This window comes from Salmo salar, chromosome ssa15 (genome assembly GCF_905237065.1).
Source record: "Salmo salar chromosome ssa15, Ssal_v3.1, whole genome shotgun sequence".
Lineage (NCBI taxonomy): Eukaryota > Metazoa > Chordata > Actinopteri > Salmoniformes > Salmonidae > Salmo > Salmo salar.
In genome coordinates, this window is record NC_059456.1 from 13,863,300 (window position 1) to 13,883,163 (window position 19,864).

General features: G+C 45.6%; 1 protein-coding gene across 2 annotated transcripts in view; it reads left to right on the forward strand.

The window, feature by feature from the left end:
• Positions 1 to 880: 880 nt before the first annotated feature.
• Positions 881 to 19,864, forward strand: part of LOC106591799 (microtubule-associated protein RP/EB family member 3) — a 105,524-nt gene continuing 86,540 nt past the window's right edge. The window contains exon 1 of one of the 2 annotated variants that reach the window (XM_045695480.1): positions 881 to 1,281. The gene's annotated coding sequence lies outside the window, so the exon portion shown is untranslated. The remainder of the gene's footprint in view (positions 1,282 to 19,864) is intronic. The other variant, XM_045695482.1, reaches the window with a different exon arrangement.

Sequence of the window (19,864 nt, forward strand, 5' to 3'; positions counted from 1 at the left end):
TGGGATCAATTTCAATTCAAGAAATGTAAGAAGTTAAAGGGTTTGTTAAGTTGTTTACACCTTATAGTCAGGTGGCTAACAAAACAACTACATGGGTTATGGGTGAAATTTGACAAAGTTCAATGTTTGTGGCCAAATCCCCTCAAGTGATTAGTGTCCATGTTTTATTTAATTTAACCTTTATTTAACTAGGCAAGTCAGTTAAGAACAAATTCTTATTTACAATGACGACCTACCAAAAGGCTTTGTGCGGGGACGGGGGCTGGGATTAAAAAAAATACAGGGCAAAACACGCATCACGACAAGAGAGACAACACAACTATACATAAAGAGAGACCTAAGACAACAACATAGCATGGTAGCAACACAACATGGCAGCAGAACATCACAGTAGCAGCACAAAACAGGGTACAAACATTATTGGGCCCAGACAACAGGACAAAGGGTAAGAAGGTAGAGATACCAATACATCACACAAAGCAGCCACAACTGTCAGTAAGAGTGTCCATGATTGAGTCTTTGAATTAAGAGATGGAGATAAAACTGTCCAGTTTTTGTTTTTTTGCAGCTCGTTCCAGACGCTAGCTGCAGCCAACTGAAAATGACCCCTTGTTTATTGCCTCGTTATTATTATGTAATTTTATTATGCTACTTTTTATTTTTTACTTTAGTTTATTTAGTAAATATGTTCTTTAACTCTATTTCTTGAACTGCATTGTTGATTAAGGGCTTGTAAGTAAGCATTTCACGGTAAGATTACACCTGTTGTATTCAGCTCATGTGACAAATGCAATTTGATTTGAAGTTTGCCGATGTTGTGACGCAGTAGGGCATTACACCGGAAATCGGAACCATCACTTCCGTTGTTTGGCTGTACCCATAGCAACGTTCGAAAATGAGGTGGCTAGGTAGGGATAAAGTTACTAGGCAACAGGATATATAATAAACAGTAACAGTAACATTTCGAACTATCCCAAAGTCCCTCGTTTCGTTCCGTTTTGCCTTCGTTTAAGAAAGGTTTTGCAACAAATTAGGCGGAATGAATAAACCCCAAGTGATATAGATCCACCATGGCACCTGTGGGATCCGAGGTGATGCAGTTTCGCTGTGACGCAGGTCAAACCTCGCCACTGGGACCGCAGGGGTGCCGCGCAGGCGCGGTTGGGCACGCAGCAGAGCTGGTCAACAGTTACCACAGTGAACAGACCGTAGCAACGCAGCTATCACAGACCGGACAGGCTCGGAAACAACGGATCAAATAGAGGCTCTTCACACGAGACAGTCAGTAAATGTCACTAACTATTATCACTACGATATAAACAATTTAGAAGCGGACTTCATGACAACTAGTTATGTTTTAATAGCTAGTTAGCTAACTGTTCTGCAGGTAGACACTCCTCGAGTACCACCGCAGTCAAAGCGTTAGCGGCGCAGTGAGTGAGTGAGTGCGTATGTGTGTGATTATAACGGAGGCCCCCAGAGGGGGTTGGCTGAAAACTACCGTTTCAGAATGACAGCATCATATAAATAACAGTACAGTTCAATGCTGCTGGACCGGTTGGCCAGACTGACCGTTATGTTTAGTTAACGTTAGCTATATCCCTCGACTAGTAAGTACGTAGGCTAGCAGCTTTAGCTAACTCTTTTAGCTAGCCTGTCGCAGTAACTCAGTAGTTAAGCTAGCCACTGACGAAGTCACGTTACTATGGTTGTAAGGTTATCTAGCTAGATAGTGTTTGACTGTTGTCCTAGTTTGAATAATTCCTTTATCTATATAGATAACGTTACGATGTTATTATTTACCTAGTAGTTAGTTAACTGATATAAAACAACTATTCCCCCCGTCAACAAGCTGACAGTAACATATAAATAATAATTAATAATGGAACGTGCTTGGAAGCTGTAACCCTGGTAATTGATTTCTAAACTCCTGGGTGGAGTCGGTATCATGTAATGATAAGGAATTCCCCTCGACCACGCTCACAGCTTGGAGAAGCTAAACATTCTTTCACATTCACCCCTGTTGGGCTACCCAGACCCCTCTGTTACCCTGCTGCAACTCTCTGTTTACTGTGTATGCATAGTCACTTTAACTCTACCTCAACTAACGGTGACCTCGCACATTGACTCTGTATGGTACCTGTATATAGCCTTGATTGTTATTTTACTGCTGCTGTTTAATTATTGGTTACTTTTATTTTCTGTTGTCTACTTATCTATTTTTTACTTAACACTTATTTTTATATTTTTCTTAACTTCTTAAAGCATTGGGCTTGTAAGTAAGCATTTCACAGTAAGATCTACACCTGTTGTATTCAGCGTGTAAAATACAATTTGATTTGATGGGGCTCCCGAGTGGCGCAGCGGTCTAAGGCACTGCATCTCAGTGCTAGAGGCGTCACTACAGACTCCGGTTTGATTCCAGGCTGTATCACAACTGGCCGTGATTCGGAGTCCCATAGAGCGGCGTAAAATTGTCCCTAGCGTCGTCTAGGTTAGGGCTTGGCCAGGGTAGGCCGTCATTGTAAATAAGTATGTTCTTAACTGACTTGCCTAGTTCGAAAAATAATAATAATAATGTAAAAAAAAAAAAAAAACATGCCGAACAGCTGCTGTGTTGTTCAATGTAACGGTAGCTAACAAACTTTTGTACATTGCACTGTTCTGTACAAGTGACCTTATTTTAGTGCCCCAAAAAACGTAATACTTCCAGGTCAACTGTATTATGAATATCATTGTAAAGCACAATTTCTCCCCTTTCCAGCAAAATCTATGACGAGACCTTCATGATGCCCGTCTGCATGATTGAAGAAGTCAATGAGCTCCGTCGGGTCTTTTTAAAAATGGCGAGTGGGGAAGCGAAATCTATTGCGTGATAGTGAAAGGGGGAGATGAGCCGTGTGGGGAAACGTCTTTTCATTATCACCTCTAAAATGTAAATAAAGCACTATAAAGAGTTTATATAATGTGTCATTACATACCTATTTGAAGGTTTGCATCAGATGTGAATCAGATATTTAGGGCGACTCTAAAGTTCAGAAGATAACAGCGGCTGTCGCTGCTTTTGAGAGTCATGATGGCTGGCAGTGATGATGCAAAAGATGAATGCATTCAGTTGTACAATTGACTAGGCACCCCCCCACCCTGTCCCTTTCTTGTTTTAAACTGAGAGAAGCTCTACACCTGGTGGAGAGAGGCTGTACGACACAGAATCAGTTGCATTATGGGTGCTATACGTTACATCATGACACGTCACAATTTAACGTACAGCGTCAGAGGGGTCAGTTTTCTATAACTTTACTCCGATACTATCTGGCTATTACCATGTCAATCGACGCTTGAATAGAAACGTAGTTCACACCCCTGATTTTGACGTCAACACAGTCGCTACAGTCCCGTTAGGGCTCCCGAGTGGTTCAGCGGTCTAAGGCACTGCATCTCAGTGCTGGAGGTGTCACTACAGACCCTGGTTCAGCGGTCTAAGGCACTGCATCTCAGTGCTGGAGGCGTCACTACAGACCCTGGTTCAGCGGCCTAAGGCCCTGCATCTCAGTGCTGGAGGCGTCACTACAGACCCTGGTTCAGCGGTCTAAGGTACTGCATCTCAGTGCTGGAGGTGTCACTACAGACCCTGGTTCAGCGGTCTAAGTCACTGCATCTCAGTGCTGGAGGCGTCACTACAGACCCTGGTTCAGCGGTCTAAGGCACTGCATCTCAGTGCTGGAAGCGTCACTACAGACCCTGGGTCAGCGGTCTAAGGCACTGCACCTCAGTGCTACAGGCGTCACTACAGACCCTGGTTCAGCGGTCTAAGGCACTGCATCTCAGTGCTACAGGCGTCACTACAGACACCCTGTTCGAATCCAGGCTGTATCACAACCGGCCATGATTGGGCAGCGCATAATTTCCCCACCGTCGTCCGGTGTAGGCCGTTATTGTAAATAAGAATATGTTCTTAACTGACTTGCCTAGTTAAATAAAGGTTAAATAAAAAAAAAAGTAAAAGTTTTCATTGCAGCCTTGTTTGAATGCCACAGTTGCACAAATTTGTACAGAATGGGGTTAGTCACCATTACATGTAACCAGGTCAAAAAACCCAACCGACGAATCCCAATGCTCCCACATAGGGAAATAGAGCCCTGGTGACTTTAAAAAAAACGACCAACGGATCCCAATGCTCCCACATAGGGAAATAGAGCCCTGGTGGCTTTAAAAAACCCGACCGACGGATCACAATGCTCCCACATAGGGAAATAGAGCCCTGGTGGCTTTAAAAAACCCGACCGACGGATCACAATGCTGCCACATAGGGAAATAGAGCCCTGGTGGCTTTAAAAAACCCGACCGACGGATCACAATGCTCCCACATAGGGAAATAGAGCCCTGGTGGCTTTAAAAAACCTGACCGACGGAGCGTACTTAAATTCATCAGTTATTCTGCGCTCTGGCACACTCAGACGAGACTGCTCTGAAATCTGAGAAAATAGCCAGAGTGAATTTACGAACGCACCCCAAGTAGGCTAGGCTACACGTTTCTTTGTGTTTGGAAAACATTTATTCACAGCTAAGACATTTACCTTGTTTAGTAGAGTCCATTTGTAGCTCCACTCACGACTTGTAGCTGTATCATCCATTTGTTTGTAATGTTGGTCTAAAACAAGCAGACAACAAGAAAATTGCATTTGAAAAGGGTAATGTTTTTTTGCTGTGAACCGATTGGGTAACCTAAGTAACCACAGGTTGTTTTCCCACAGGTAGTGGTGGGGAGTCGACTCCAAAAAAATCGATTCCCGTCGACTCCCATTTCTGGATGTCAAGACTCATTTCCGCTATGAATCAACTCCTAAGATTCAGTATTTTTGCAACGGAGGAAACTATTTACCTCAGGGTGGGTTGCACCAACATGGATTAACTCTTAAACTGGGTTAAATCAAGATTTATCTAATCTTTTTGCACCAAATTTTAAATTTAGTTTTAAATTAATCCAATTTAAATTAAATCCTTCCTCTAATCTAAGTTTAGTTTTCACTTTAAACCTAGATTCATTTTAAGCCTGTTGCTCAATGAATACAATTTTGTTTTAGATTGGAGATGAATTCTAAACTGCCACTTGAGGTGGTTTATCTGATCAAATGGCAGCATATCAACTGTGGAGAGACCAAAACGACGGAGTTCCTCCGAGAACAATTAGAGACCGGTTGAATCCTGTTGAGTTTTATGATAATGATGGGTTTTCAAGGAGATACCGCTTCTCCAAGGACTCTGTAATGCAACTGTAAAGAAAGGTTGGACCAAGCGTGGGAGTGAAAGGATCAGCTGTACCCCCCACTTCTTCAGCTCCTGGTGGTTCTACGGTTCTACGTAACTGGATGGACCCAGATGGTGGATGGGGACCTTTCTGGACTCCACAAGTCAACCCGTCTACAGGATTGTAGTCAGTGTCCAGTGCTATTGCCGGTCTGAAGAATCAGTACATCAGGTTCAGTCCTACAGAGGAAACAGAAGCTGGATTTTACAGGAAAGCGAGATTCCCAGGTGTACTAGGGGCAATAGACTGTTCACACATTCACAACAGGCATATTTTTTTACTCCTCTTTTAAACCCCCAGACACCTGAAGAGAGAGAATACAACACCTCTCATATCCTGGCAGGAGGTCTCATAGAGAGAGAATACAACACCTCTCATATCCTGGCAGGAGGTCTCATAGAGAGAGAATACAACACCTCTCATATCCTGGCAGGAGGTCTCATAGAGAGAGAATACAACACCTCTCATATCCTGGCAGGAGGTCTCATAGAAAGAGAATACAACACCTCTCATATCCTGGCAGGAGGTCTCATAGAGAGAGAATACAACACCTCTCATATCCTGGCAGGAGGTCTCATAGAGAGAGAATACAACACCTCTCATATCCTGGCAGGAGGTCTCATAGAGAGAGAATACAACACCTCTCATATCCTGGCAGGAGGTCTCATAGAGAGAGAATACAACACCTCTCATATCCTGGCAGGAGGTCTCATAGAGAGAGAATACAACACCTCTCATATCCTGGCAGGAGGTCTCATAGAGAGAGTTTTTGGAGTGTGGATTTTTTTTTCTCCCATGCCTAAAGGAGGGGTTCTGCACGAAGATGGACAATAAACTGACAATCATTATTGCAGTGGTGGTTCTGTATAACTTTGGCAAGAGACAAGGAGACAATCTACCTGAGGAGGCTGAGGAGGACCTACCTGAGGAGGACCTACCTGAGGAGACTGAGGAGACTGAGGAGGACCTACCTGAGGAGGCTGAGGAGGACCTACCTGAGGAGGCTGAGGATGACCTACCTGAGGAGGCTGAGGAGGACCTACCTGAGGAGGACCTACCTGAGGAGACTGAGGAGGACCTACCTGAGGAGGACCTACCTGAGGAGGACCTACCTGAGGAGGACCTACCTGAGGAGGCTGAGGAGGACCTACCTGAGGAGACTGAGGAGGACCTACCTGAGGAGGACATACCTGAGGAGGACCTGACTGAGGAGGACCTACCTGAGGAGGACCTACCTGAGGAGGACCTACCTGAGGAGGCTGAGGAGGACTTACCTGAGGAGGACTTACCTGAGGAGGACCTACCTGAGGAGGACCTACCTGAGGAGGCTGAGGATGACCGACCTGAGGAGGCTGAGGATGACCTACCTGAGGAGACTGAGGAGGACCTACCTGAGGAGGCTGAGGAGGACCTACCTGAGGAGGACCTGGCTGAGGAGGACCTACCTGAGGAGACTGAGGATGACCTACCTGAGGAGACTGAGGAGGACCTACCTGAGGAGGCTGAGGATGACCTACCTGAGGAGGCTGAGGAGGCCGAGGAGGACCTACCTGAGGAGGACCTACCTGAGGAGGCCGAGGAGGACCTACCTGAGGAGGCCGAGGAGGACCTACCTGAGGAGGCCGAGGAGGACCTACCTGAGGAGGCTGAGGAGGACCTACCTGAGGAGGACCTACCTGAGGAGACTGAGGAGGACCTACCTGAGGAGGACCTACCTGAGGAGATTGAGGAGGACCTACCTGAGGAGGACCTACCTGAGGAGGACCTACCTGAGGCTGAGGAGGACCTACCTGAGGACCTACCTGAGGAGGACCTACCTGAGGAGGCTGAGGACCTACCTGAGGAGGACCTACCTGAGGAGGACCTACCTGAGGAGACTGAGGACCTACCTGAGGAGGACCTACCTGAGGAGGACCTACCTGAGGAGGACCTACCTGAGGAGGCTGAGGAGGACTTACCTGAGGAGACTGAGGAGGACCTACCTGAGGAGGCTGAGGAGGACCTACCTGAGGAGGCTGAGGAGGACCTACCTGAGGAGGCTGAGGAGGACCTACCTGAGGAGGACCTGGCTGAGGAGGACCTGGCTGAGGAGGACCTACCTGAGGAGGACCTGGCTGAGGAGGACCTACCTGAGGAGGACCTACCTGAGGAGACTGAGGAGGACCTACCTGAGGAGGCTGAGGAGGACCTACCTGAGGAGGCTGAGGATGACCTACCTGAGGAGGCCGAGGAGGACCTACCTGAGGAGGACCTACCTGAGGAGGCCGAGGAGGACCTACCTGAGGAGGCCGAGGAGGACCTACCTGAGGAGGCCGAGGAGGACCTACCTGAGGAGACTGAGGAGGACCTACCTGAGGAGACTGAGGAGGACCTACCTGAGGAGGCTGAGTGGACCTACCTGAGGAGGACCTACCTGAGGAGGACCTACCTGAGGAGGACTTACCTGAGGAGGACCTACCTGAGGAGGACCTACTTGAGGAGGCTGAGGAGGACCTACCTGAGGAGGACCTACCTGAGGAGACTGAGGAGGACCTACCTGAGGAGGCTGAGGAGGACCTACCTGAGGAGGCTGAGGAGGACCTACCTGAGGAGGCTGAGGAGGACCTACCTGAGGAGGCTGAGGAGGACCTACCTGAGGAGGCTGAGGAGGACATACCTGAGGAGACTGAGTGGACATACCTGAGGAGGACCTACCTGAGGAGGACCTACCTGAGGAGACTGAGTGGACCTACCTGAGGAGGACCTACCTGAGGAGGACCTACCTGAGGAGGCTGAGTGGACCTACCTGAGGTGGACCTACCTGAGGAGGACCTACCTGAGGAGACTGAGGAGGACCTACCTGAGGAGCCTGAGGAGGACCTACCTGAGGAGGCTGAGTGGACCTACCTGAGTAGACTGAGGATGACCTACCTGAGGAGGACCTACCTGAGGAGGACCTACCTGAGGAGGCCGAGGAGGACCTACCTGAGGAGGCCGAGGAGGACCTACCTGAGGAGGCCGAGGAGGACCTACCTGAGGAGGCTGAGTGGACCTACCTGAGTAGACTGAGGATGACCTACCTGAGGAGGCTGAGGAGGACCTATCTGAGGAGGACCTACCTGAGGATGACCTACCTGAGGAGGCCGAGGAGGACCTACCTGAGGAGGACCTACCTGAGGAGACTGAGGAGGACCTACCTGAAGAGGCCGAGGAGGATCTACCTGAAGAGGCCGAGGAGGACCTACCTGAAGAGGCCGAGGAGGACCTACCTGAGGAGACTGAGGAGGACCGTGCTGCCAATGGGAATGCTGTGAGGAGAACCTTGATTGAGAACCATTTTGCAGCCTAAGGTGTGTGTGTGTATAATGTAACATTGGTAACATGTAAAAAGCAATATTATATTTTGATCGACACGTACAATTCCTAATTAGGCTATCTGTATTCAAATGTATTGTTAAGACTTTGTTATTCTCAATACCATACAGGGTGGAACTGGAAGCACCAGAACACAAGAGTGGGGACAAGACTAGAGGACACCAAACTGCTTGGGAAAACATTGTTTTAATAAATAATTGTTTTAATAAATAAAAAGATCAGTATTCTTTACACAGTGGGCATTTGTTTCCCTGAAGGAGTTTCTGTTTCTGAATTTGCTGTAGCTCTTTTTGTAAATTCAGGACCTCAATCTGCAGTCGATTTTTGTCTCTCCCCAGCTCCGAAACATCAATCTGAGCTTGGTTCATGTCAGTTCTGGGGCGTTTGCTTGGCCCGTCTGCTGTTTTTGTTGCTGGTGCAAGATCCAGGCACTGCTGCTTCTCCACAGCACAGGGTGTCAGTTCAACTCTAGGAAAGAAAATCATTAAAGAAAAGTAACTCTTTATTTGGCTATTTACGTGCCCATTTTGTACAACAATTGAATTGGGGTTTACGATATGAGCAGCCTTGGTGTTAATGAGGATGTTATGTAACATGCTGTAACGGACCTGATAACGGTAACATTGTAGTGAAGTAGCATTAACGTTAGTTTTACCGTGCATTATAGTCATTGATATTTACCAGTTATTTATGCTTACTAAATATTGGTGGGTCGAGTTGTCCATCGTCATCATTGGGGTTAAGGAGAGGGGCAAACTGCTGGGGATCAGTTCCCTTGGACGGAGGCCCCCCTCCGGTCTGGAGGTAAAAAAAGGTATTAGGTGAACAATAGATAAGAAATGAAAACAACAGTGAAAAATAACAGTAGCGAGGCTATAAAAGTAGCGAGGCTACATACAGACACCGGTTAGTCAGGCTGATTGAGGTAGTATGTACATGTAGATATGGTTAAAGTGACTATGCATATATGATGAACAGAGTAGCAGTAGCATAAAAGAGGGGTTGGCGGGACAATGCAGATAGTCCGGGTAGCCAATGTGCGGGGCACCGGTTAGTCTGGCTAATTGAGGTGGTATGTAAATTTTTTTTCTTTTATTTTAACTAGGCAAGTCAGTTAAGGACAAATTCTTATTTTAAATGACGGCATAGGAACAGTGGGTTAACTGCCTTGTTCAGGGGCAGAATGACAGATTTTTACCTTGTCAGCTCAGGGATTCGATCTTGCAGCCTTTCGGTTACTAATCCAACGCTCTAACCACTAGGCTACTCTGCCGCCCCTATACATGAATGTATAGTTAAAGTGACTATGCATATATGATAAACAAAGAGTAGCAGCAGCGTAAAAGAGGGGTTTGGGGGCACACAATGCAAATAGTCTGGGTAGCCATTTGATTACTTGTTCAGGAGTCTTATGGCTTGGGGGTAAAAACTGTTGAGAAGCCTTTTTTGTCCTAGACTTGGCACTCCGGTACCACTTGCCATGCAGTAGTAGAGTGAACAGTCTATGACTGGGGTGGCTGGGGTCTTTGACAATTTTTAGGGCCTTCCTCTGACACCGCCTGGTGTAGAGGTCCTGGATGGCAGGCAGCTTAGACACAGTGATGTACTGGGCCGTACGCACTACCCTCTGTAGTGCCTTGCGGTCGGAGGCCCGAGCGGTTGCCGTACCAGGCAGTGATGCAACCAGTCAGGATGCTCTTGATGTTGCAGCTGTAGAACCTTTTGAGGATCTGAGGACGCATGCCAAATCTTTTCAGTCTCCTAAGGGGGAATAGGTTTTGTCGTGCCCTCTTCACAACTGTCTTGGTGTGTTTGGACCATTCTAGTTTGTTGGTGATGTGGACACCAAGGAACTTGAAGCTGTCAACCTGCTCCACTACAGCCTCGTCGATGAGAATGGGGACGTGCTCGTTCCTCCTTTTCCTGTAGTCCACAATTATCTCCTTTGTCTTGGTTACGTTGGGGAGAGGTTGTTGTCCTGGCACCACACGGCCAGGTCTCAGATCTCCTCCCTATAGGCTGTCTCGTCGTTGTCGGTGATCAGGCCTACCACTGTTGTCATCAGCAAACTTAATGATGGTGTTGGAGTCGTGCCTGGCCACGCAGTCATGGGTGAACAGGGAGTACAGGAGGGGACTGAGCATGCACCCCTGAGGGGCTCCAGTGTTGAGGATCAGTGTGGCAGATGTGTTGCTACCTACCCTCACCACCTGGGGGTGGCCCGTCAGAAAGTCCAGGATCCAGTTGCAGAGGGAGGTGTTTAGTCCCAGGATCCTTTTCTTAGTGATGAACTTTGAGGGTACTATGGTGTTGAACGCTGAGCTGTAGTCAATGAATAGCATCCTCACGTAGGTGTTCCTTTTTTCCAGGTGGGAAAGGGCAGTGTGGAGTGCAATAGAGATTGCATTGTTTGGGTGGTATGCAAATTGGAGTGGGTATAGTGTTTCTGGGATAATGGTGTTGATGTGAGCCATTACCAGCCTTTCAAAGCACTTCATGGTTACGGACGTGAGTGCTACAGGTCTGTAGTCATTTAGGCTGGTTGCCTTAGTGTTCTTTGGCGCAGGGACTATGGTGGTCTGCTTGAAACATGTTGGTATTACAGACTCAATCAGGGACATGTTAAAAATGTCAGTGAAGACACCTGCCAGTAGGTCAGCGCATGCCCGGAGCACACGTCCTGCTAATCCGTCTGGCCCCGCAGCCTTGTGAATGTTGACCTGTTTAAAGGTCTTACTCACGTCGGCACGGAGAGCATGATCACAGTCGTCCGGAACAGCTGATGCTCTCATGCATGCCTCAGTGTTGCTTGCCTTGAAGCGAGCATAGAAGTGATTCATCTCATCTGGTAGGCTCGTGTCACTGGGCAGCTCGCGGCTGTGCTTCCCTTTGTAGTCTGTAATAGTTTGCAAGCCCTGCCACATAAGACGAGCGTCGGAGCCGGTGTAGTACGATTCAATCTTAGTCCTGTATTGAAGCTTTGCCTGTTAGATGGTTTGTCGGAGGGCATAGCAGAATTTCTTTTAAGGTTCCGGGTTAGAGTCCCGCACCTTGAAAGCGGCAGCTCTACCCTTTAGCTTAGTGCGGATGTTGCCTGTAATCCATGGCTTCTGGTTGGGGTATGTACGTACAGTCACTGTGGGGACGATGTCCTCGATGCAGTTATTGATAAAGCCAGTGACTGATGTGGTGTACTCCTCAATGCCATCGGAAGAATCCCGGAACATGTTCCAGTCTGTGATAGCAAACTGTCCTGTAGCTTAGCATCTGCTTCATCTGACCACCTTTTTATAGACCGAGTCAGTGGTGCTTCCTGCTTTAATTTTTCCTTGTAAGCAGGAATCAGGAGGATAGCATTGTGGTCAGATTTACCAAATGGAGGGTGAGGGAGAGCTTTGTACGCGTCTCTGTGTGGAGTACAGGTGATCTAGAAGTTTTTCCTCTCTGGTTGCACATTTAACTGATTTAAGTTTCCCTGCGTTAAAGTCTCCGGCCACTAGGAATGCCGCCTCTGGGTGAGCGGTTTCCTGTTTGCTTATTTCCTTATACAGCTGACTGAGTGCAGTCTTAGTGCCAGCATCTGTCTGTGGTGGTAAATAAACAGCCACGAAAAGTATTGATGAAATCTCTCTTGGCAAATAGTGTGGTCTGCAGTTTACCATAAGATTCTCTACCTCAGGCGAGCAAAATCTAGAGACTTCCTTAGATTTCGTGCACCATCTGTTGTTTACAAATATGCACAGACCGCCCCCCCTCGTCTTACCGGTGTGTATCTAGCCGGTGCAGCGTATATCCCGCTAGCGGAATATCCGTGTCGTCATTCAGCCACGATTCCGTGAAACAGTTTTTGATGTCCCGTTGGTAGGATATTCGTGATCGTACCTCGTCTAGTTTATTGCAACCTATTGCATCCAACCTGACAGAGCTTGAGAGGATCTGCAGAGAAGAATGGGAGAAACTCCCCAAAACATGTGTGCCAAGCTTGTACCGTCATACCCAGTTAGATTCGAGGCTGTAATCGCTGACAAAGGTGCTTCAACAAAGTACCGAGTAAAGGGTCTGAATACTTATGTAAATGTATGTTTGAGTTTTTTATTTTTTATACTTTTGTCAAAAATGTCTAAAAAATGATTTTTGCTTAGTCATTATGTGGTATTGTGTGTAGATTGTTGAGGATTAAAAAAAACATTTACAATAAGGCTGTAACAAAAGTCAATCAGTCTGAATACTTCTCGAATGCTCTGTATCTGATGCTGTCTGGCTAGAAATAGTATGCAATGCCATACTCCTTTTGTCCACACAGCATCAGATACATGGTCTACACATACTGAGACAGAGAGGTGCTGTTTCACTGTCCAGACAGCATCAGATACATGGTCTACACATACTGAGACAGAGAGGTGCTGTTTCACTGTCCAGACAGCATCAGATACATGGTCTACACATACTGAGACAGAGAGGTGGTGTTTCGCTGTCCAGACAGCATCAGATACATGGTCTACACATACTGAGACAGAGAGGTGCTGTTTCACTGTCCAGACAGCATCAGATACATGGTCTACACATACTGAAACAGAGAGGTGCTGTTTCGCTGTCCAGACAGCATCAGATACATGGTCTACACATACTGAGACAGAGAGGTGCTGTTTCACTGTCCAGACAGCATCAGATACATGGTCTACACATACTGAGACAGAGAGGTGCTGTTTCGCTGTCCAGACAGCATCAGATACATGGTCTACACATACTGAGACAGAGAGGTGCTGTTTCGCTGTCCAGACAGCATCAGATACATGGTCTACACATACTGAGACAGAGAGGTGCTGTTTCGCTGTCCAGACAGCATCAGATACATGGTCTACACATACTGAGACAGAGAGGTGCTGTTTCGCTGTCCAGACAGCATCAGATACATGGTCTACACATACTGAAACAGAGAGGTGCTGTTTCGCTGTCCAGACAGCATCAGATACATGGTCTACACATACTGAGACAGAGAGGAGATGTTTTGCTCGCTTGTTTGCTTTAACTGAGACTTAATACGTCTTTCAGTTGGTGCGCGTCTCTGTCAAATAAATTATCAATATTTATATACACTGCTCAAAAAAATAAAGGGAACACTAAAATAACACATCCTAGATCTGAATGAATGAAATAATCTTATTAAATACTTTTTTCTTTACATAGTTGAATGTGCTGACAACAAAATCACACAAAAATAATCAATGGAAATCCAATTTATCAACCCATGGAGGTCTGGATTTGGAGTCACACTCAAAATTAAAGTGGAAAATAGAGGTCGACCGATTAATCGGAATGGCCGATTTAATTAGTGCCGATTTCAAGTTTTCATAACAATCGGTAATCGGTATTTTTGGCCACCAATTTTTTTTCTCTCTTTTTTTTATAAAAAAAGAAAAAGTAAAACCTTTATTTAACTAGGCAAGTCAGTTAAAGAACACATTCTTATTTTCAATGACGGCCTAGGAACGGTGGGTTAACTGCCTTGTTCAGGGGCAGAACGACAGATTTTTACCTTGTCAGCTTGGGGATGCAACCTTACGTTAACTAGCCCAACGCTCTAACCACCTGCTTTACGTTGCCAAGGTAAGTTGCTAGCTAGCATTAAACTTATCTTATAAAAAAACAATCAATCAATCATAAACACTAGTTGACTACAAATGGTTGATGATATTACTAGTTTATCTAGCCTGTCCTGCTTTGCATATAATCGATGTGGTGCGCATTCGCGAAAAAGGACTGTCTTTGCTCCGACGTGTACCAAACCATAAACATCAATGTCTTTCTTAAAATCAATACACAAGTATATATTTTTAAACCTGCATATTTAGTTAATATTGCCTGCTAACATACATTTATTTTAACTAGGGAAAATGTGTCACTTCTCTTGCAAACAGAGTCAGGGTATATGCAGCAGTTTGGGCCGCCTGGCTTGTTGCGAACTGTGAAGACTATTTCTTCCTAACAAAGACAGCCGGCTTCGCCAAACAGGGGATTATTTAATAAAAGCGCATTTGCGAAAAAAGCACAATCGTTGCACGACTGTACATAACCATAAACATCAATGCCTTTCTTAAAATCAATACACAGAAGTATATATTTTTAAACCTGCATATTTAGCTAAAAGAAATCCAGGTTAGCAGGCAATATTAACCAGGTGAAATTGTGTCAGTTCTCTTGCGTTCGTTGCACGCAGAATCAGGGTATACAGAATCTGGCTCGTTGCAAACTAATTTGCCAGAATTTTACGGAACTATGAAATAACATTGTAGGTTGTGCGATGTAACAGGAATATTTAGACTTATGGATGCCACCCGTTAGATAAAATACGGAACGGTTCCGTATGTCACTGAAAGAATAATGTTTTCGAGATGATGGTTTCCGGATTTGACCATATTATTTATTATTATATTATAGTTAAGTATATGATTTGATATTTGATAGAGCAGTCTGACTGAGCGGTGGTAGGCAGCAGCAGGCTCGTAATAGTCAAAGGTATATGGTTTAGAGAGAAATAGTCGACGCGTCATAATTCCTGTAATAACTTGCGGCTGAACTTGAAAGGGGTTCCTTCGTTATTTTACCGTTCATGTCTTCCATAGAGAATGTCTTGATCTACTTCAAATAAGGTCTGTGTTTTGTGCTTAAACCGCCTCGGCGTTTTGATACCCGTGTAAATCTCACTAGGTAACGTTTGTCAACACATTTTCATAAATCCACTCTACAAATTTTTTATCTTCGCTTATATTGATCAGAGTTATATCCTATGGATGTCTACACAGTTATAAAATTGGCAAGGTGGTGTAAGCCTAAACCAAACACAGTCCTTATTTTAAGTTCATCTAAAAATATCCTATGGAATAAATGAAGGAACCGCTTTTCAGATTTTGCTAGAAGGTGTCATGGGAGTTATGACTCGCACTTTGGTAGTCAATTCTTACCATGCCCATTATTAAAATAGGATTTCCTGCATATAGAAATTACAGTTTTTGTTTTCAGCATTCATCACAGGTAACTTAAACTCTATTTTTATTATTCAAACAGTTGAGAGTATTTGTCTCCTAAGCAGACTCTTCAGTATCATTGTCACTTCAGAGGTGTGTGTGTGTGTGTGTGTGTGTGTGTGTGTGTGTGTGTGTGTGTGTGTGTGTGTGTGTGTGTGTGTGTGTGTGTGTGTGTGTGTGTGTCTAAAAATCGTAATAATAAATCGGCCGATTAATCGGTATCGGCTTTTCTGGTCCTCCAAATAATCGGTACCGGCGTTGAAAAATCATAATCGGTCGACCTCTAGTGGAAAACCACACTACAGGCTGATCCAACTTTGATTTAATGTCCTTAAAACAAGTCAAAATGAGGCTCAGTAGTGTGTGTGGCCTCCACGTGCCTGTATGACCTCCCTACAATGCCTGGGCATGCTCCTGATGAGGTGGCGGATGGTCTCCTGAGGGATCTCCTCCCAGACCTGGACTAAAGCATCCGCCAACTCCTGGACAGTCTGGTGAAACGTGGCGTTGGTGGATGGATCGAGACATGATGTCCCAGATGTGCTCAATTGGATTCAGGTCTGGGGAACGGGGGGCCAGTCCATAGCATCAATGCCTTCCTCTTGCAGGAACTGCTGACACACTCCAGCCACATGAGGTCTAGCATTGTCTTGCATTAGGAGGAACCCAGGGCCAACCGCACCAGCATATGACCTCACAAGGGGTCTGAGGATCTCATCTCGGTACCTAATGGCAGTCAGGCTACCTCTGGCGAGCACATGGAGGGCTGTGCGGCCCCCCAAAGAAATGCCACCCCACACCATGACTGACGCACCGCCAAACCGGTCATGCTGGAGAATGTTGCAGGCAGCAAAACATTCTCCACGGCGTCTCCAGACTCTGTCACGTCTGTCACGTGCTCAGTGTGAACCTGCTTTCATCTGTGAAGAGCACAGTGGCGAATTTGCCAATCTTGGTGTTCTCTGGCAAATGCCAAACGTCCTGCACGGTGTTGGGCTGTAAGCACAACCCCCACCTGTGGACGTCGGGCCCTCATACCACCCTCATGGAGTCTGTTTCTGACCGTTTGAGCAGACACATGCACATTTGTGGCCTGCTGGAGGTTATTTTGCAGGGCTCTGGCAGTGCTCCTCCTGCTCCTCCTTTCACAAAGGCGGAGGTAGCGGTCCTGCTGCTGGGTTGTTGCCCTCCTACGGCCTCCTCCACGTCTCCTGATGTACTAGCCTGTCTCCTGGTAGCGCCTCCATACTCTGGACACTACGCTGACAGACACAGCAAACCTTCTTGCCACAGCTCGCATTGATGTGCCATCCTGGATGAGCTGCACTACCTGAGCCACTTGTGTGGGTTGTAGACTCCGTCTCATGCTACCACTAGAGTGAAAGCACCGCCAGCATTCAAAAGTGACCAAAACATCAGCCAGGAAGCATAGGAACTGAGAAGTGGTCTGTGGTCCCCACCTGCAGAACCACTCCTTTATTGGGGGTGTCTTGCTAATTGCCTATAATTTCCACCTGTTGTCTATTCCATTTGCACAACAGCATGTGAAATTTATTGTCAATCAGTGTTGCTTCCTAAGTGGACAGTTTGATTTCACAGAAGTGTGATTGACTTGGAGTTACATTGTGTTGTTTAAGTGTTCCCTTTATTTTTTTGAGCAGTGTATTTTATTTGGACGGGCAAGGAGGTACGGTAGGGCGTGCCAGGCCCTGCAGTGAATTGACGTTGAACATCACCAAATGCATCAGTTCAATTTGGCCTAAAAGGTCAGTAAAAATCATTGCCTATAGCTTATTTAATGAAACCCTGGCTGGCTGTTGATGTCCTAGGTCAGAGCTCTCCAACCCTGTTCCTGGTGAGCTACCTTCCTGTAGGTTTTCACTCCAACTGCAGTTATAACTAACCTGATTCAGTTTATCAACCAGCTAATTATTTAATCAGGTACACTAGATTAGGGTTGGAGTGAAAACCTACAGGATAGGGTAGCTCTACACAATCAGGGGTTGGAGAGCCCTGTCCTAGGCAATAGATTGCAAAGCAGAATCCCTGCTAAACTTTTTGGAAATGGCAAGTTCGCTTTCTCATCCATAAACACAGTCGAGTGCAAATATGGTTCAACAACTCAAATCATCAGGATGGGGGGCATTGTTATCAGGAAGGACATCGATGATGGATCGTTAACATTATGATCACACTTCATCAATTTAAATATTATGGGGAGACCTGTACATTTTGGCGTTTTTGCACGAGGAGATCTGTCGCGCAATTTTACATCTGATGTTTGCTGCTCAATTATTTTAAAAAACAAGTCGTCTCTCGTTGAATGACAACAAAGACTTTATTGAAGAATCCCTACTGTTTACCAATCACTGACGAAGGGGCGTAGACCCCTCGGCTACCGACGACCTCGGCTACCGACCCCTCGGCTACCGACCCCTCGGCTACCAACGACCTCGGCTACCACCGACCCCTCGGCTACCACCGACCCCTAGGCTACCGACCCCTCGGCTACCACCGACCCCTCGGCTACCGACCTCGGCTTGCTTCGAGAAAACGTCTTGTGTGCCCGAATGGCCCCCCCAAAAAAACCTTACTGAAAAAACGTCACAAAATGTTGTCATAATATATGTACGAACTCTTCCGAACTGTTTTGGCTGGGAAGCATGCGGACGCCTTTAGGCAAGTTGTAAAGGCCAGTGGTGGGGAGTAGTGAACTACATTCAGTGCTTGACTTGGGCAGGAGCTCACTGGAGCAGAGTACCGCCACTAGAGGTCGACCGATTAATGATTTTTCAACGTCGATACCGATTATTGGAGGACCAAAAAAAAAACGATGCCGATTAATCAGCCGATTTAATAAAAAAAATATATATATATATATAAAAAAAAAAAAAAAAATCATAATAATACATACAAAAAATACAAATATATCAAATTATAATTGTAATTAAAAAGATGATATATTTGTAATAATGACAATTACAACAATACTGAATGAACACTTATTTTAACTTAATATAATACATAAATACTATCAATTTAGCCTCAAATAAATAATGAAACATGTTCAATTTGGTTTAAATAATGCAAAAACAAAGTGTTGGAGAAGAAAGTAAAAGTGCAATATGTGCCATGTAAAAAAGCTAAGGTTTAAGTTCCTTCCTTGCTCAGAACATGAGAACATATGAAAGCTGGTGGTTCCTTTTAACATGAGTCTTCAATATTCCCAGGTAAGAAGTTTTAGGTTGTAGTTATTATAGGAATTATAGGACTATTTCTCTCTATACAATTTGTATTTCATATACCTTTTGACTATTGGATGTTCTTATAGGCACTTTAGTATTGCCAGTGTAACAGTATAGCTTCCGTCCCTCTCCTCGCTCCTACCTGGGCTTGAACCAGGAACACATCGACAACAGCCACCCTCGAAGCAGCGTTACCCATGTAGAGGAAGGGGAACAACTACTCCAAGTCTCAGAGCGAGTGACGTTTGAAACGCTATTAGCGCGCACCCGGCTAACTAGCTAGCCATTTCACATCGGTTACACCAGCCTAATCTTGGGAGTTGATAGGCTTGAAGTCATAAACAGCGCAATGCTTGAAGAATTGCGAAGGGCTGCTGGCAAAACGCACGAAAGTGCTGTTTGAATGAATGCTTACGAGCATGCTGCTGCCTACCACCGCTCAGTCAGACTGCTCTATCAAATCATAGACTTAATTATAATATAATAAACACACAGAAATACGAGCCTTAGGTCATTAACCTCTATGGGCTAGGTGGGACGTCCCACCTACTCAACAGCCAGTGTAATCCCGTGGCGCGTTATTCAAAAACCTCAAAAATGCAAAAACTTCAATTTTTCAAACATATGACTATTTTACACCATTTTAAAGACAAGACTCTCGTTAATCTAACCACACTGTCTGATTTCAAAAAAGCTTTACAACGAAAGCAAAACATTAGATTATGTCAGCAGAGTACCCAGCCAGAAATAATCAGACACCCATTTTTCAAGCTAGCATATAATGTCACATAAACCCAAAAGACAGCTAAATGCAGCACTAACCTTTGATGATCTTCATCAGATGACAACCCTAGGACATTATGTTATACAATACATGCATGTTTTGTTCAATCAAGTTCATATTTATATCAAAAAGCCTTCCCTGTGGCTCA